Source organism: Alosa pseudoharengus, unplaced genomic scaffold (genome assembly GCF_046254945.1).
Source record: "Alosa pseudoharengus isolate Yale_2024_CS ecotype anadromous, Long Island Sound unplaced genomic scaffold, YU_APseudo_1.1 YU_APseudo_1.1_scf_1, whole genome shotgun sequence".
NCBI classification, from domain to species: Eukaryota; Metazoa; Chordata; class Actinopteri; order Clupeiformes; family Clupeidae; genus Alosa; species Alosa pseudoharengus.
Window position 1 is genome coordinate 8610963 of NW_027468564.1, and position 16283 is coordinate 8627245.

Consider the following 16283-nt stretch of genomic DNA (forward strand, 5'->3'; position numbering starts at 1 on the left):
CTGCTTCTATTCGCGGACCCTGATTCTGAAGGGGAATATCTGCCTTCAGAAAATGACGGTGATTCGTTTGGTGAAACTTCAGATGCGTCCCTGCCTTGCAATGATGCAGCTGGACAAAGTGAGAGTTTACTCCATAGTTTAGCTTACACCAAGCACAAACGTTGAATCGTTTGCCCAATGTCACTGGTGGGAATAATGTTTCACGGGTTCGGAGTGTTCATCGGGAAGTTAGCAGGGTGTTAGTGGTGTGGCGAACGAGCTGGAGGTAGCCTAATGTCCATAACGTTAGCGCTAGCTTCTGTCTTCTGAACGTGTGCCTCTCCACAATCGCAGTGATAGTAACATGGTGGAGCCTTTGTCTAATGCCACTGGGTATGTTAGACGAGGTCGAAGTGCTCATAGGACAGTTAGGCGGGAACGTAGTGGCAGTGTGGGGAGTGAGAATGACAGTAGGCCTAGTCCGAGCTGCGCAAATTCTCTCCACTCGGCGTGCGCCAGGCAGATCTGGCCATGCTGCTCGCATGGTGGAGGTGGTGACACACTCTCTCCCTCTCCCTCTCCCACACACACACACACACATTAGGTCATGCATAGGCTATCACAAGATGATGGGAATGCCGGCCCTGTATTGATAGGGATAGGGAGTCATTATCTCTACAGCAAAAGGCCTGCTACATAAAAAAAACTGTCAGCCATTTATTAGTAATGATTTACACTGTTGATTTGCTATCTATTTACCTGATCATTTAGGACATACACTATGTGTTCCTTTTTGTGTGTTCATGTCCTTGTGATGTGCGTGTCTTTGTCAGCTAAGAAAAAAAACAAAAAAACATCAACAAAAACAACAAAAAGAAAAAAAATACTAACATTGTCTCTTGTCTTGTCTCGTCATCTCACTTCTGATCTGTGCCTTGCCGTGGCAAATGAGCTTTTGAACTAAACAGGTCTTGTCTACTTGTGTTTGTGTGTCATCTGAATAATATATATGTGCCCCATACATGGAATCAGAGTGCCTACTGTATGTAGTAAATGGAAAATCTCTACAGCAAAAGGCCAGTCTACCGCTACATGCATTTGGTTTGTTTCTGCCATTTATTAGTAATGATTTACACAGTTTGTTCACTACTTACTATTTACCTGAGCATTCAGTATTGTGCAATATAGCATACAGAAGGTGAGGGGCATTTTGGGGGGAAAGAAGTGGTGCATTTTATCATTCAAACATGCGACTTTTCATGAAAATTCTATAATCCAAGATGGCCGCCACCATATGACGTCATAATATGCAAATTAGATATAAACATTTAATCTCTACATAAACTTTGGGTCATCCTTAATATTTCTCTAATTTACAGAAAGTCTCTATCTCTTATCACTTTTAAGATAAAGCCTTTTGAAATGAAGATGTCAAAATTGATCGTTTCGGAAAAAAACCTCTGGCGCCTAAAGGGTTAACTACCGTAGATAGACCCTAGATAGACCCTTGTTTTTACTCTGTTACACTTTAATGCTATGATGGGCTGAACATCTTGCATATTTTATTGTTACTATGCAATTATACTAACAACAATAAAGGAAACAAACACATACAAAAATATCAGGAAATGCATGGCCTTACACCAACCTTAAAGTCTGCAATTTGCAGTGGGGACCAGAAAGTCCCTTAGAGAGAAGCTGAACTCCATAATCCCCCAGATCATTGTGACTCAGGTCCAGCTCTATCAGGGAGTTTGGTGACTGTAGAACAGCAGCTACAATTCCACAGGACGTATCTGGGAGTTTACAATCAGCAAACCTGCAACAAAATTGACAGAATTATAACAGAATTCACCATATTGCTCAATTTTTCTAGAAATGAAATTGAATAAATGTAGTAAAATGCTAGAGTTTTTTTTACTTGATGCTACATTTAAATGGCAATTTGACACATTATTCATTTGTATGTTTCTTCTTTAATTTACACAACATAAATCATTTTCATGTTAAATAATGCAGGTCATGTTGACCTGCCTGATGATACGGCAAATTCTAAAAGAGTAATGTAGTAAAATGCTCAAAGAATGACAAACGTTTAAACCACTGTTGTTCCCTCACTATCTAACAGGTGTTTTTTTTCACTTGATGCTGCATTTAAATTTCTGACACATTATTGATTTGAATGTTTCCTCTTTAATTTATACAACAGAAATCTAGCTGTATATAAAAAGTCTAAAGGGAACTTTATATCTGCAGTTTGCAGTGAGGAGTCCTGTAATTTAGCAGTAACTGCACTCCTGGGTTTCCCCTCTTCATGTCTTTTTTGTTTTAAAAACAATTAAGGGTTTTCTTTGTAGTATCTCAGTCAAATGTCCTGTTCTGTGTGGTGAATGTATAGGATCTAGGCTAACAAGTGTAATTTCATATATCCTCACATACGAGAATGCTAACCTGACTCCGCCAGATGGATACTTTGCATTTGCTCTGCATGTCCATCTGGGAACTTTCCGTTGGAGAACTTTTGGGAAGGGGCGGAAATACTGGTTAGCTGATTGGATAAACCATCTGTCTATCACCACCTATGTTGGTTATCGACGGGCCAAATCAACCAATTAGATGAACAAAGTGTTTTTCTAATGCCTTCGTTAAACATACAATTAAGTTAGGTAACGTAACTAACGTTAACATTTTTTAACTTACCATTTGTATGTGACATGAACCTAATCAACGACAATTCCCATCAAGTTTTCACGGTAGGCCCTACACTTCTGAAGAAAGTATATTCCTCCATTATGAACTGGAATCGGCCGTGGAGGATGTCTGTGTCGTTCATTGCTTGGCTGAGACTCATAGCTTCACAGCCTACCCAGGAATACTTTCTAATTTGAATAAAACTTGCGCGATAGCTATGCTCATCTGTGGATGCAGTCATGTTGTTCGTTGCATCACACCTAAACCCGCCTCAAAACCAACGCTGATTGGCCGTTCGTTTGGTGAACTGCTCCAAATTTTCTCTATCGGAAAGTTGAAAGACTGATCTGCGAGTGAAAACCTGAAGCTCGCGAGATCAGGCTGGTCTCATGAGGCTACGAGATTGCAACCGCACAAATAAATAAATAAATACATAGACAAGTAAATCAGCATATACACAAACTGAAATTTGGCATTTCTGCTTTGTTACAGTACATACCGAAGTGTTTCAACTTTTTGGTGAGGATGCTCAAGTATGGCAGAGAACAGCTTCTGTGCTGATGCTCCAGGATGATTGTAGCTCAAATCCAGTTCTTTCACACAGGACAGGTTTAGACTGAGAGCCAGACAAACATAACCTTCATCTGTGATACCACAATTACTGAGCCTGAAAGACACAATAGGGGATGTATGGAGGGAGATGTTATTATACTGTCATGTCATTATACTGTTTTTTACTTTCCACATCACACTCTTTTTTTTCCTTTTCACAAATCCAGATGCATAGGTAGACATGACACTCAGCCTGACTCGGACTGTAGCCTACATCCAGGTGAATTAGATATGTATAAGTGTAAGTATAAGTATATAAACTCTTTTGATCCTGTGAGGGAATGAGGGTCTCTGCATTTATCCCAATTTGTGAATTAGTGAAACACACTCAGCACACAGTGAAGTGAAGCACACACTAATCCCGGCGCAGTGAGCTGCCTGCAACAACAGCGGCGCTCGGGGAGCAGTGAGGGGTTAGGTGCCTTGCTCAAGGGCACTTCAGCCATGCCTACTGGTTGGGGTTCGAACCGGCAACCCTCCAGTTACAAGTCCGAAATGCTAACCAGTAGGCCATGGCTGCCCAAATGTTGGCATAACATGGGCGACAGATGTATTTCTTTACCAAATAAATCTTTAATAATAATGGATTTAAAAGAGGTATAATACCAGGCATGATCGAATAGGGCCCACATAAAAGAAAATCCCACATCAGTGCCTATCAACACAAGTGTTTTTCATAGGTCAGCATTATTAGGCTCTAAAATAGATTGGTAACATTATAGAGCTACTGTAAAAGATTCAGCACTTTTAGAAACAGATTGGATCCCATTTAGATAGATATTCAACATTAAAGATGAGTCACTATCCAAAACGTGTCTTGCGAGTATGGCTATATCTGTTTTTGGCTGCATGCATGAAGGCCGACGTGAGCATTTTTTTTTCTCGGCTCGAGGTGCTACTCAAAAAAAATCTTCAAAGTTGGCAGGTCTGTCTGTATCACCAGTGTCACATGAAAAAAAAGTTACCGCACAGCCTTGCTTACACCAACCTTAATGTGTGCAGTTTGCAGTGGGGACTACACAGTCCCTTAGAGAGAAGCTGAACTCCAGAATCTCCCAGGTCATTGTGACTAAGGTCCAGCTCTATCAGGGAGTTTTCTGATTGTAGAACAGCAGCCAAAATTCCACAGGACTTCTCTAAGAGTTTACAGTCAACAAATCTGCAACAACGTTTAAACATTTTAATTATGACAGAAATCAAAATACAGGTGCTGGTCATATATATTACATATATTATTGATTGAATTGACATTATTGTTTTATTATTGCCTTTCCCCTTTTTCTACATTGCTTTTTTATTAGGCTATTGATTGAATTGATATTATTGTGTACTACAACTATTCTCCTTACTATATTTGACCTACATTTTAATCTGTTCCCTGTTTAATTTTAAATATTATTATGTTGTTTTGTATTTATGTGTCGCTTTGGACAAAGGCGTCTGCTAAATCCATAACCATAACCTTATAATTACAATATCATGAAAAAGTTGATTTATTTCAGTAATTCAATTCAAAAAGTGAAACTTGTAATGTATACATTCATTCCACACAGACTGATATATTTCAAGTGTTTATTTCTTTTAATTTTGATGATTATAACTGACAACTAATGAAAACCCAAATTCAGTATCTCAGAAAATACAGCTAATTAACTCAAAACACCTGCATAGTAGCCTGGCGAGCCAGACCCACATTAACATGTAGGGTCTGGACACTCACCGTTCGCAGTGCTCAGTCCGAGGGGCGGGATAATAAGTTGTCTTTCAAATTCCCTCTGCACGCAATAGGACAGCGGCAGCGCTATGAGTCCCATGCGTTTCCCACCAGCGGAGCTAGTTGGCTAGTTCAAACGTTTGCCAACTTAATAAAAGCTTAACTCGTGTCCCACTGTTCGCCAACAGCAACATCCATCTTATTTGTTTTCAAGTAGCAGGGAATTCAAGCCAAACCGTTGCAACTCTGCCATCAATCATTATGTTAAGCCCACCTAACGACTCTATACACGATTTAATTGGCCCGGAGGAGTTTCGATATCTGGAGCTCACAAGCCAACAGAGAGTTGCTAGACTAGCCCAATTTGCTGCCGCTAGGGGCGTGTCTAGATTTCTAGGCTACCTGCATAGGCCTTTAAATGGTCTTTCAGTCTAGTTCTTTAGGCTACACAATCATGGGGAAGACTGCTGACTTGACAGTTGTCCAAAAGACGACCATTGACACCTTGTTTCCACAGTCAGTGATGGTTTGGGGTGCCATGTCATCTGCTGGTGTTGGTCCACTGTGTTTTCTGAGGTCCAGGGTCAATGCAGCCATCTACCAGGAAGTTTACAGCTTCCATACACAGTTGCGTTCCGTCAACGCATGCCAGTGGGTGTTCCCGACGGTATCTATGCAAATGACTTAACTCATTGAATGCCAAGCTGTTTTCGGGAGCTTTGTCCTAGAGTGCCAGCAATCTAGACCATTGCTGATGATTTGTGTACAGCCACAGCATATTCTGTGTTATAGCTATGAACACGTACAATAGCTCGATTAAAAGATGAGACTTTAAGCTCTCAGTGGGTGCAAACCGTGTATTTCTACACGCCTCCGTTCCTGAGAAATCCCAAGCCAAACAGTGGCTAGTTTTCATCAAAATCGCTGTTTTTTTCTAGAAATGGAGATAAACGTCTTTCATGAAATATGAAGTGTTGCCTGTTACTTACTCGTGTAAACATTCCGGGAAGTGATCAGCGAGACCTGGCGAGACTGCCACCTCGTGATAGACCCACGAAAATGGCCTGGTTTTGACCTGACGTGCATGCGTCACTGATTCGACCCAAAGCGGCAACCGAGTTATGATAAAATGTCCAGATAAAATGTCCAGATTGTCCGTTTTCATGAGTTTCACGATCGTCATATAGTTCATTTCTATTCATCACAGAGTTCCCAAAATCACATATAAGGTGTATTAGAGTGTCTAGTTTCGTAATTTAAAAAAAAAAAGCTAAAAACGTAATATTACGTTTTTGCCACTCAACGCATGGGAAGGAAAAACTTAATATTACGTTTTTGGCACTCAATGAGTTAAGGTAGGTATAACCATAATTTGATTGGCTGGTGCCTTTCTGTTGTTTGTAATTTGATTGGCTGGTGCTTGGTGCAGCAAAAGTCGAACTTCTCAACACGATCGATGGGAGCAACGCGACGCAACAAACCCACTATTCAGTTTGGCAACGGATGACGTAAGCCTATGTAAAGTGAACGGGATGCGTCTCCAGCACTGCAACACACGCAACTCCTTTATGGAGATGCAGATTTCATTTTCCAATAAGACTTGACACCTGCACACAGTACCTGGTTTAAGGACCATGGTATCCCTGTTCTTAATTGGCCAGCAAACTCGCCTGACCTTAACCCCATAGAAAATCCATGGGGTATTGTGAAGAGGAAGATGCGATACGCCAGACCCAACAATGCAGAAGAGCTGAAGGCCACTATCAGAGCAACCTGGGCTCTCATAACACCTAACAGTGCCACAGCCTGATCAACTCCATGCCACACCGCATTACTGCAGTAATTCAGTGTTGTACATGCTCATACTTTTCATGTTCATACTTTTCAGTTGGGCAACATTTCTAAAAAACGTTTCTTTTCGTCTTAAGTAATATTCTAATTTTCTGAGATACTGAGTTTGGGATTGTCATTAATTGTCAGTTATAATCATCAAAATGAAAATAAATAAACATTTGAAATATATCAGTCTGTGTGTAACGAATGAATATAAAATACAAGTTTCACTTTTTGAATGGAATTACTGACATAAATCAACTTTTTGATGATATTCTAATTATATGACCAGCACCTGTATTATGCAGGGTTATTATTAATCAAATTGACAAAATGTAAATGCACAAAGAAAGATGAAAGTGTAAACCACAGTTGTTCCCTCACTATCTAACAGGTGAATTTTACTTGATGGTGCATTAGATTTGCAGACATATTAATAATTGTTACCTGTGGGCAAGTAGTATGTAAGGGATAATGCAGGGGTTTCAAACTCCCGGCCCGCGGCCTATTTCAAAATAATAATGTAATTCGGCCCTTGAGGGTATTTTTAATTGTGACAAACAACGACACTGATTTAAATAGACGATAGATCCAAGTACGGTAACAAATCTCATTTGTACTCTTGTCCACTAGTTGCTAGACATCCAGAGCTTGATTAAAGCCCCAAAATCGCTGCACACAGTTTTCAGGAAAAACAGTGTATTTGTAACGATCCTGTGTTCCCTGTCCCTCCTTTGTTTACTTCCTGTCAGCCATGTGCTCCTTTGTTTGTCTTGCCATGTCCCAGTTCCCTGTGTCTCCGCCCCTCACCTGTTTGTCATTATTAGTCTGCTCATTTAATTATGATTTCCAGCCCTGTGTTCACCTGTCTCTCGTTTTACCTTGTTTCGTGTCCACCTGTGCCTTGTTAAGTCCCTGTGTATTTAAACCCTCTGTCTCCCCTCAGTCCCCTGTCGGTCTTTGATGTTGTTTCGTGGTTGTAGTGTGCATTTTGTATTAAAGATTCCTGTTCTGACGTTTACGTGTGCCTCGATCGATCGCTACTTGCCCTGCGCCTCGGTCCAGCTCTCCATACTGCAACCCTGACAGAAAGACCGACCGACAAGCATGGAAGAAGGCAAGTTTTTTGATTTTAACTCTGACTTGCCACTGCACCTAATGCCCTGGGAGCTGTTCTGGGAGGATGAAGAGGAGGGGGAAACCTCTGAAGATGACTGGTCCTCTGAGGAGGAGGGACCAGGCCCCTCTCCAGTCCCAACTCCCCAACGCCCTGGGCCTGCAGTTCTTCCGGTAGCTCCCTCTCCAGCCCCGATTCAGACTCCTGCGCCGGCTCCCGCTCCAGCCCCGATTCCGGTGCCAGCCCCGCGCTCTCAGGCACCTCCGAGTTCCAGTCCCGAGTCCCCGCGCTCTGAAGCGCCTCCGAGTTCTAGTCCCGATTCCCCGCGCTCTGAAGCGCCTCCGAGTTCCAGTCCCGAGTCCCCGCGCTCTGAAGCGCCTCCGAGTTCTAGTCCCGAGTCCCCGCGCTCTGAAGCGCCTCCGAGTTCCAGTCCCGAGTCCCCGCGCTCTGAAGCGCCTCCGAGTTCCAGTCCCGAGTCCCCGCGCTCTGAAGCGCCTCCGAGTTCCAGTCCCGAGTCCCCGCGCTCTGAAGCGCCTCCGAGTTCTAGTCCCGATTCCCCGCGCTCTGAAGCGCCTCCGGCTCCAGTCCCGATTCTGGCTCCAGCCCCGATTCCGGCTCCAGCGCCGATTCCGGTTCCAGCCCCGAATCAGACTCCTACACTGGCTCATGCTCCAGTCCCAACTCCGACTCCAGCTCCAGTCCCGACTCCGGCTCCAGTCGCGGTTTCGACTCCGGCTCCAGTCGCGGTTTCGGCTCCGGCTCCAGCTCCCGCTCCTGATCCAGCTCCCGATCCAGCCCCGATTCAGACTCCTGCGCCGGCTCCCGCTCCAGCCCCGATTCTGGCTCCAGCCCCGATTCTGGCTCCAGCCCCGATTCCGGCCCCAGCCCTGATTCCAGCTCAAGCCCTGATTCCGGCTCCAGCTCAAGCCCTGATTCCGGCTCCAGCTCAAGCCCTGATTCCGGCTCCAGCTCAAGCCCTGATTCCGGCTCCAGCTCAAGCCCTGATTCCGGCTCCAGTCCCGATTTTGGCTCCAGCTCCAGTCCCGATTCTGGCTCCAGCTCCAGCCCTGATTCCGGCTCCAGCTCAAGCTCTGATTCCGGCTCCAGCTCCAGTCCCGACTCAGGCTCCAGTCCCGACTCAGGCTCCAGTCCCGACTCAGGCTCCAGTCCCGACTCAGGCTCCAGTCCCGACTCAGGCTCCGGCTCCAGCTCCCGCTCCTGATCCAGCTCCCGATCCAGCCCCGATTCAGACTCCTGCGCCGGCTCCCGCTCCAGCCCCGATTCTGGCTCCAGCCCCGATTCCGGCCCCAGCCCCGATTCCGGCCCCAGCCCTGATTCCAGCTCAAGCCCTGATTCCGGCTCCAGCTCAAGCCCTGATTCCGGCTCCAGCTCAAGCCCTGATTCCGGCTCCAGCTCAAGCCCTGATTCCGGCTCCAGTCCCGATTTTGGCTCCAGCTCCAGTCCCGATTCTGGCTCCAGCTCCAGCCCTGATTCCAGCTCCAGCTCAAGCTCTGATTCCGGCTCCAGCTCCAGTCCCGACTCAGGCTCCAGTCCCGACTCAGGCTCCAGTCCCGACTCAGGCTCCAGTCCCGACTCCGGTTCCAGCTCCCTCTCCATCCCTGAGTCAAGCTCCTGTGCCAGCTCGTGCTCCAGTTCTGACTCCGGCTCCCATGACTCCAGTCCCTGCGCCGCCTCCCGCGCCGAGTCCGGCTCCTGCTCCGGCTCCGCCTCCCGCGCCGAGTCCGGCTCCTGCTCCGGCTCCGCCTCCCGCGCCGAGTCCGGCTCCTGCTCCGGCTCCGCCTCCCGCGCCGAGTCCGGCTCCTGCTCCGGCTCCGCCTCCCGCGCCGAGTCCGGCTCCGCCTCCCGCGCCGAGTCTGGCTCCCGCTCCGGCTCCGGCTCCCGCTCCGGCTCCGGCTCCCGCTCCGGCTCCGGCTCCCGCTCCGGCTCCTGCTCCCGCGCCGGCTCCTGCGCCGAGTCCGGCTCCTGCGCCGAGTCCGGCTCCTGCGCCGAGTCCGGCTCCTGCGCCGAGTCCGGCTCCTGCTCCGGCTCCGCCTCCCGCGCCGAGTCCTGCTCCTGCTCTGGCTCCGCCGAGTCCAGCTCCTGCTCCTGCTCCGCCTCCCGCGCCGAGTCCGGCTCCTCCGAGTCCGGCTCCTGCTCCGGCGAGTCCGGCTCCTGCTCCGGCTCTGCCTCCCGCGCCGAGTCCGGCTCCTGCTCCGCCTCCCGCGTCGAGTCCGGCTCCTGCTCCGGCTCCGCCTCCCGCGCCGAGTCCTGCTCCTGCTCTGGCTCCGCCGAGTCCGGCTCCTGCTCCTGCTCCGCCTCCCGCGCCGAGTCCGGCTCCTGCTCCGGCTCCTCCGAGTCCGGCTCCTGCTCCGGCGAGTCCGGCTCCTGCTCCGGCTCCGCCTCCCGCGCCGGCTCCTGCTCCAGCTCCGCCGGCTCCGCCTCCTGCTCCAGCTCCGCAGAGTCCGGCTCCGGCTCCGGCTCCGAGCCCGGCTTCTGCACCGGCTCCTCCGGCTCCTGCTCCCGCTCCTTCGAGTCCAGCTCCTGCTCCGGCTCCTGCTCCGGCTCCTCCGAGTCCGGCTCCTGCTCTGGCTCCGCCGAGTCCGGCTCCTGCTCCGGCTCCTGCTCCGGCTCCTCCGAGTCCGGCTCCTGCTCCGGCTCCGCCGAGTCCGGCTCCTGCTCCGGCTCCGCCTCCCGCGCCGAGTCCTGCTCCTGCTCCGGCTCCTGCTCCTCCGAGTCCGGCTCCTGCTCCGGCTCCGCCGAGTCCGGCTCCTGCTCCGGCTCCGCCTCCCGCGCCGAGTCCTGCTCCTGCTCCGGCTCCTGCGCCGAGTCCGGCTCCTGCTCCTGCGCCGAGCCCGGCTCCTGCGCCGAGTCCGGTTCCAGTCCCCGCTCTGGCTCCAGCACCCGCTCCTGTCCTGGGTTTGACTCTGGCTCCGGCTCCAGGCCAGGCTCCGGCTCCAGTACCCCCTCCGGCTCCAGGCCTGGCTCCAGTCCCTACTCCGGTGCCTGCAGCCCAGTTGCCTGAAACGCAGTCCCTGACCGGCCATCCGCCCGGCCGCCTGCCTGAACCGCCGTCCCTGACCGGCCATCCACCCGGCCGTCCGCCCGGCCGCCCGCCTGAACTGCCGTCCCTGACCGGCCGTCCGCCCGGCCGCCCGCCTGAACCGCCGTCCCTGTCCGCCCGGCCGCCCGCCTGAACCGCCGTCCCTGTCCGCCCGGCCGCCCGCCTGAACCGCCGTCCCTGTCCGGCCGCCCGCCTGAACCGCCGTCCCTGTCCGGCCGTCCGCCCGGTCGCCCGCCTGAACCGCCGTCCCTGACCGGCCGCCCGCCTGGCCCTCCTGCCTTTGGCCCCCTCCACCCACCCTGCTGGGACTTCTCCTTTTTTTTCTGTTGGGCCGTCTGGAATCCGGCCCTTAAAGGGGGGGGTACTGTAACGATCCTGTGTTCCCTGTCCCTCCTTTGTTTACTTCCTGTCAGCCATGTGCTCCTTTGTTTGTCTTGCCATGTCCCAGTTCCCTGTGTCTCCGCCCCTCACCTGTTTGTCATTATTAGTCTGCTCATTTAATTATGATTTCCAGCCCTGTGTTCACCTGTCTCTCGTTTTACCTTGTTTCGTGTCCACCTGTGCCTTGTTAAGTCCCTGTGTATTTAAACCCTCTGTCTCCCCTCAGTCCCCTGTCGGTCTTTGATGTTGTTTCGTGGTTGTAGTGTGCATTTTGTATTAAAGATTCCTGTTCTGACGTTTACGTGTGCCTCGATCGCTACTTGCCCTGCGCCTCGGTCCAGCTCTCCATACTGCAACCCTGACAGTATTAGCCTACACGCGAGAAACATGAAGACGTGCATTTGTTTGTAATGACAAGGAAGCGATGCAGGCCATAGTTTTGCACAAATTGAAGCAGAAATAGGCCTACACCAAATGTTGAAAAAATGTTCACGTGTGATGAAGTCTTGGGTAGGGTATGCTATTCACCTATTCTGATTCTAGAGGAGAATATCTGCCTTTTGGAGATTATATTATGATCGATCGTCTATTGACAGTGATGGTCAAGGTGCGTCTGTGAATGGAGGTGCGTCTTTGCGTACGACGCCATGCTTATTTCGACCCTTTGCCCAAAATAGCTCGAGGTGGCAGTGGTAATCGTGATGATAGTGTCTGTAATGGACGTGGTACAGACAGCTCTGAAGAACTACAAAGTCACCCGCGATAGGAACTGATTTGACCAGGCTAGTTTATTGTAGACCTACTATGTATAATAACGGTTTGTGGAACAGGCTAGTAATAGTTTACTATTGTTACATCTTATGCCTACTGTTTTCCTGTTAATTTGTTATTTGGGTAATATGACAAAAAGAAAGTAAACCTGCTCAAATAGTTCAACATCCAGCATTTACTGAAAGGTGCATAATTTGAGGTGTTTACCATCCAGTGGCAAATTAGATGGGTAAATGTACCCCCTTCATAAACTTTTGTTTATACTCAAAGATTTTTACATTTACAGTAGGACTTTATCTCTGACCACTTTCAAGCCATGGCCTTTTGACATTTTGATATGCCAGGTTTAAATAAGTTATGAGAGGAACATATTTTTATTTGGTGTGAAACACACACATACCTATATTTATTTTCTCATTATTTTATAGCACAGGTGTCTAAAAATAAATAAAAAGGCTTGCACTTTCAGTTTGCAGTTTTGTATTTGAAAATACAGTATTTGAAAAAAAAAACATTGCATTTTAGGAAATAGCCATTCTTTTTTGTATTATTCTTTAACACTGACGAGGCCCTCCAATCAGATGACGTTGGCAGAAGTGGCCCCCAGCTCATTTGAGTTTGAAACCCCTGGGATAATGGAAGACACGGTGGTCTGTTAAAGGGACACCAGGCAACGTTTTTTTGTTAATTACTCTTCTTCGTAAGTCAGTTAAATGACTCATTACAGGGCGAATGAAGACTCTCTCGCCCGCTCCTACTGCCTGTAGGAAGAATATCCCGCTTGCAAGTTCAGTGTATCGAACCCGCCGACCGAAGCAGGATTAGTTTACATCCTGCATCCACAGCACAGAGGCAGGCTAACGAAACGCTAGCGATTGTTGCAAACGTGTGTACAGTATAATGGCAGAGCCGGCAAAGAAGCAGTGAAAACCCTTTACGGAAGATGCAAAGAAAAGGAAAAGAGCTTCAGACCGAGCAACAGGGAGTTTCATAGAGAAAAAGCATCAGGCTTGCCTGGTGTCCCTTTAACAGAAATGAATGCACCGTCAAGGTTGTAATACGGCCCGACGAGTATTACAACCTCATAAGTGCATTCATTTCTGTTAACAGACCACCGTGGAGTCCATTATCCTACTTATTCCACTGTTACCACTTGCGTTGTGTTAATTTCCGGTTATAATTTAAACATTTCAATCACAAGAACTGTCTTATTTGTAGAGCTACTTTTTCCCGACGACTTTCAACTAATTTCTCAACTTGCAGGACAAACTGCCATTACTAGTTCTAAATGAATGGATGCTACGGCCAAAGGCCAGTTTTTAGTTCTATATCTCTCCCGTTGTCAAGCAGGCATATCCCAGGATTCTGATGAACTTTAGTTTTGAAACATCGCTATTTTACTTAGCCTTTTGCCATCCAACTAGGTAAAAGCCACCTCCGTCATATGCTTTATGTTGCTATGTTCTGAACATCTGTATTTTACAGCTTGGATGCAACTTGTCAGTTAATTTAAACTTCACAATGAGTACGGCGAATTAATATACCAGTGTGATATGCCCAACAAATTGGATCTACTTCATATAACATATGCGAAAGGTGCGATTTGTAGGATTGTTACAGAAAGTTCTGTAGGCCAAAATCAAAACACTGGTGAATGTTCTCAAGACTACCAGACGCGAGCCTCTTCTGGGTTGCCAGATGTAATGAAGACTTAGCTAACGTTAGTTGACCTGCAGCTGCTTAAAAGTTTCTCCAACCATGACCCAGCTACACATTACGGAAACAGTGAAAACAAAACATACCTCTCTAACCAACGTAACATATTTAGCTGAAGTTAGCGATGCAGATGAAGTTTAGCCTAGGCTACCTGTTGTGGAGTAATATGGCCAGCTCTGCGTCAGATTTGATATTCTTCGTTTGACGAAGACGTCGCCATCTCAGGAAGCTCCTCCGATGTCCACTTAATTTGTTTCTTGTTTTAATTTTGGAAATTTGCCTGCCTCTCGTAGGCGTTCATGACTACAACTGACAGCTGTTGACAGTTGGCCTTTGCTAATTTGGCAACCCAAATAGGAGGACGCGCTAGCCCATTATTAATACGGTATTCTAGAATTAATCGTTCAAAACATAAACGAAAATTCCAAGAGATTCCGCCCCGTAACTCATTTTATTTCATGGGTTTTACGGGATTTTACGGGTTAGAGTAATGTTGTCAAATAAGCCATTACTTCAATTAATCGTATTTCCTTACTCTCTGACAACATATGGTGATAATTTTTGGAATGGTTACAGTTTATTTTCCATTATTTCCTACATACTGGACCTTTAATGGGCGTTCTAAATTATTTAGGACAATGGGAAATTCAACCAAGCAATGGAATAATATTATTTCATATTTACACAGAAATTAAATTTCAGGTTATATAATGCATTACAAATATTGACCTGTCTGATGTTAGGGCACATTTAAAATTCCAAAAAAAAACTTATAGACAATGTAGTATAAACTGAGTCTTTGTATCTGTAGTTTGCATGGACTTACACAAACCTTAATGTGTGCAGTTTGCAGTAAGGACTAGACAGCCCCTTAGAGAGAATCTGAACTCCAGAATCTGCCAGATCATTGTGACACAGGTCCAGCTCTATCAGGGAGTTTGGTGACTTTAGAGCAGTAGCCACAATTCTACAGGAGTTCTCTTTAAGAGTGCAATCAGCAAGTCTACATAACATGACAAAAGATAAAATATGACAGAAAGGGATTAAACAACATAATCAAGAGGCATTATTCCGCTGTAATGACACTACAAAGATCATTAAAATGCATGCAATATGCACACACACACACACACACATCAAAGAACATTAAAATATGTATTTATTTATGTAAGGGATAACAGCCTTCGATGTGTCCTGTTATACACAATTAATGGACGAGGGTGAGGGGCAAAGAACTCCCCGACATGCAGCGGAGGGAAGTTGCCTCCCCCCGGGTCCAATAATTCTGTATAACTGGACACACCTTGAACGCCGTTATCCCACTTATCACCCTGCTGTAAAGCCATGTCTTTCTAGCACGCAAAGGAAACACACGGTTCCGTTTAAAAAGAAATCCACTAGTTCAGCTTGTTGTACAGCTTTCATTGGCCCTATAACAGCGATAGCATGGACAGTTAGCTTGTTTACACTTGATTCCATTGTTGCGAAGCCTGCCTCCAGGCTCAATCGTCGTCCTAGTTACCATTCATAGTTACCATTCATAAGCATTGATATGGACCGGTGATTCTACTTCATAGGTGTCCCATTATTCAGAATTAAAAACCACCCCTCCAGCTAATCAGAAAAGAGTATTACTTCTCTCCAGGTGATAATTATTTTTAAAGAAATGATTGGCAAAGAACACAAATATGTAGATTAAACTTTTTTTTACTAATTCAAATCATACACACACTTATTCTGAAATAAATACCATTGACATTTTTACTACAACTACTGTATAGTCAGCGAGAACTATCATAGTGAGAGAGATATCCCTCCTCAAAGTCATGTTGACACTACTCTCTATAATGCAGGTCAATGGTTGGATCACGGTCTATGGATAGATGGCGTTGGTGCTGATCTAGTTAATCTACCCATACCTGGTCAGGAAATGACATCCATACAAACGTCCCATGGTCATTTCAGTTTGCTTCCAGGTTTGATGGTAATTGATCATTTTGAGAGTTTTTCCCCCACTATCGAAATGTCTTTGACACCTTTTGTCACCTTTGGTAAAAAATTACATGTTTTGGCCCCGGCCGTGGCGTGACTGGCTGGGGCATCTGCACCGTACACCGGCGACCCGGGTTCGTTTCCCGCCCCGTGGTCCTTTCCGGATCCCACCCCGACTCTCTCTCCCACTCACTTCCTGTCATTCTTCACTGTCCTGACATTAAAGGCATAAAAAGGCAAAAAAAATTACATGTTTTTAAAATGACGATAACGTTGGTTCTAGCTTAGCGCAATCCCTGAACCCTCCCAGTGGCACCTCTGGACAACAAGGAGTTTTGAGGGCTAACAGACTTATTTAAATATAAGCCATATGTAATGTACGTGCCATTTAATGCCAAGTTATCAACCACAATCAT

General features: G+C 47.0%; 1 pseudogene; it reads right to left on the minus strand.

Annotated features, from left to right (window-relative positions):
• LOC143116905 (NACHT, LRR and PYD domains-containing protein 12-like) overlaps positions 1–16283 on the minus strand; it is a 68792-nt pseudogene that overhangs the window by 23516 nt on the left and 28993 nt on the right.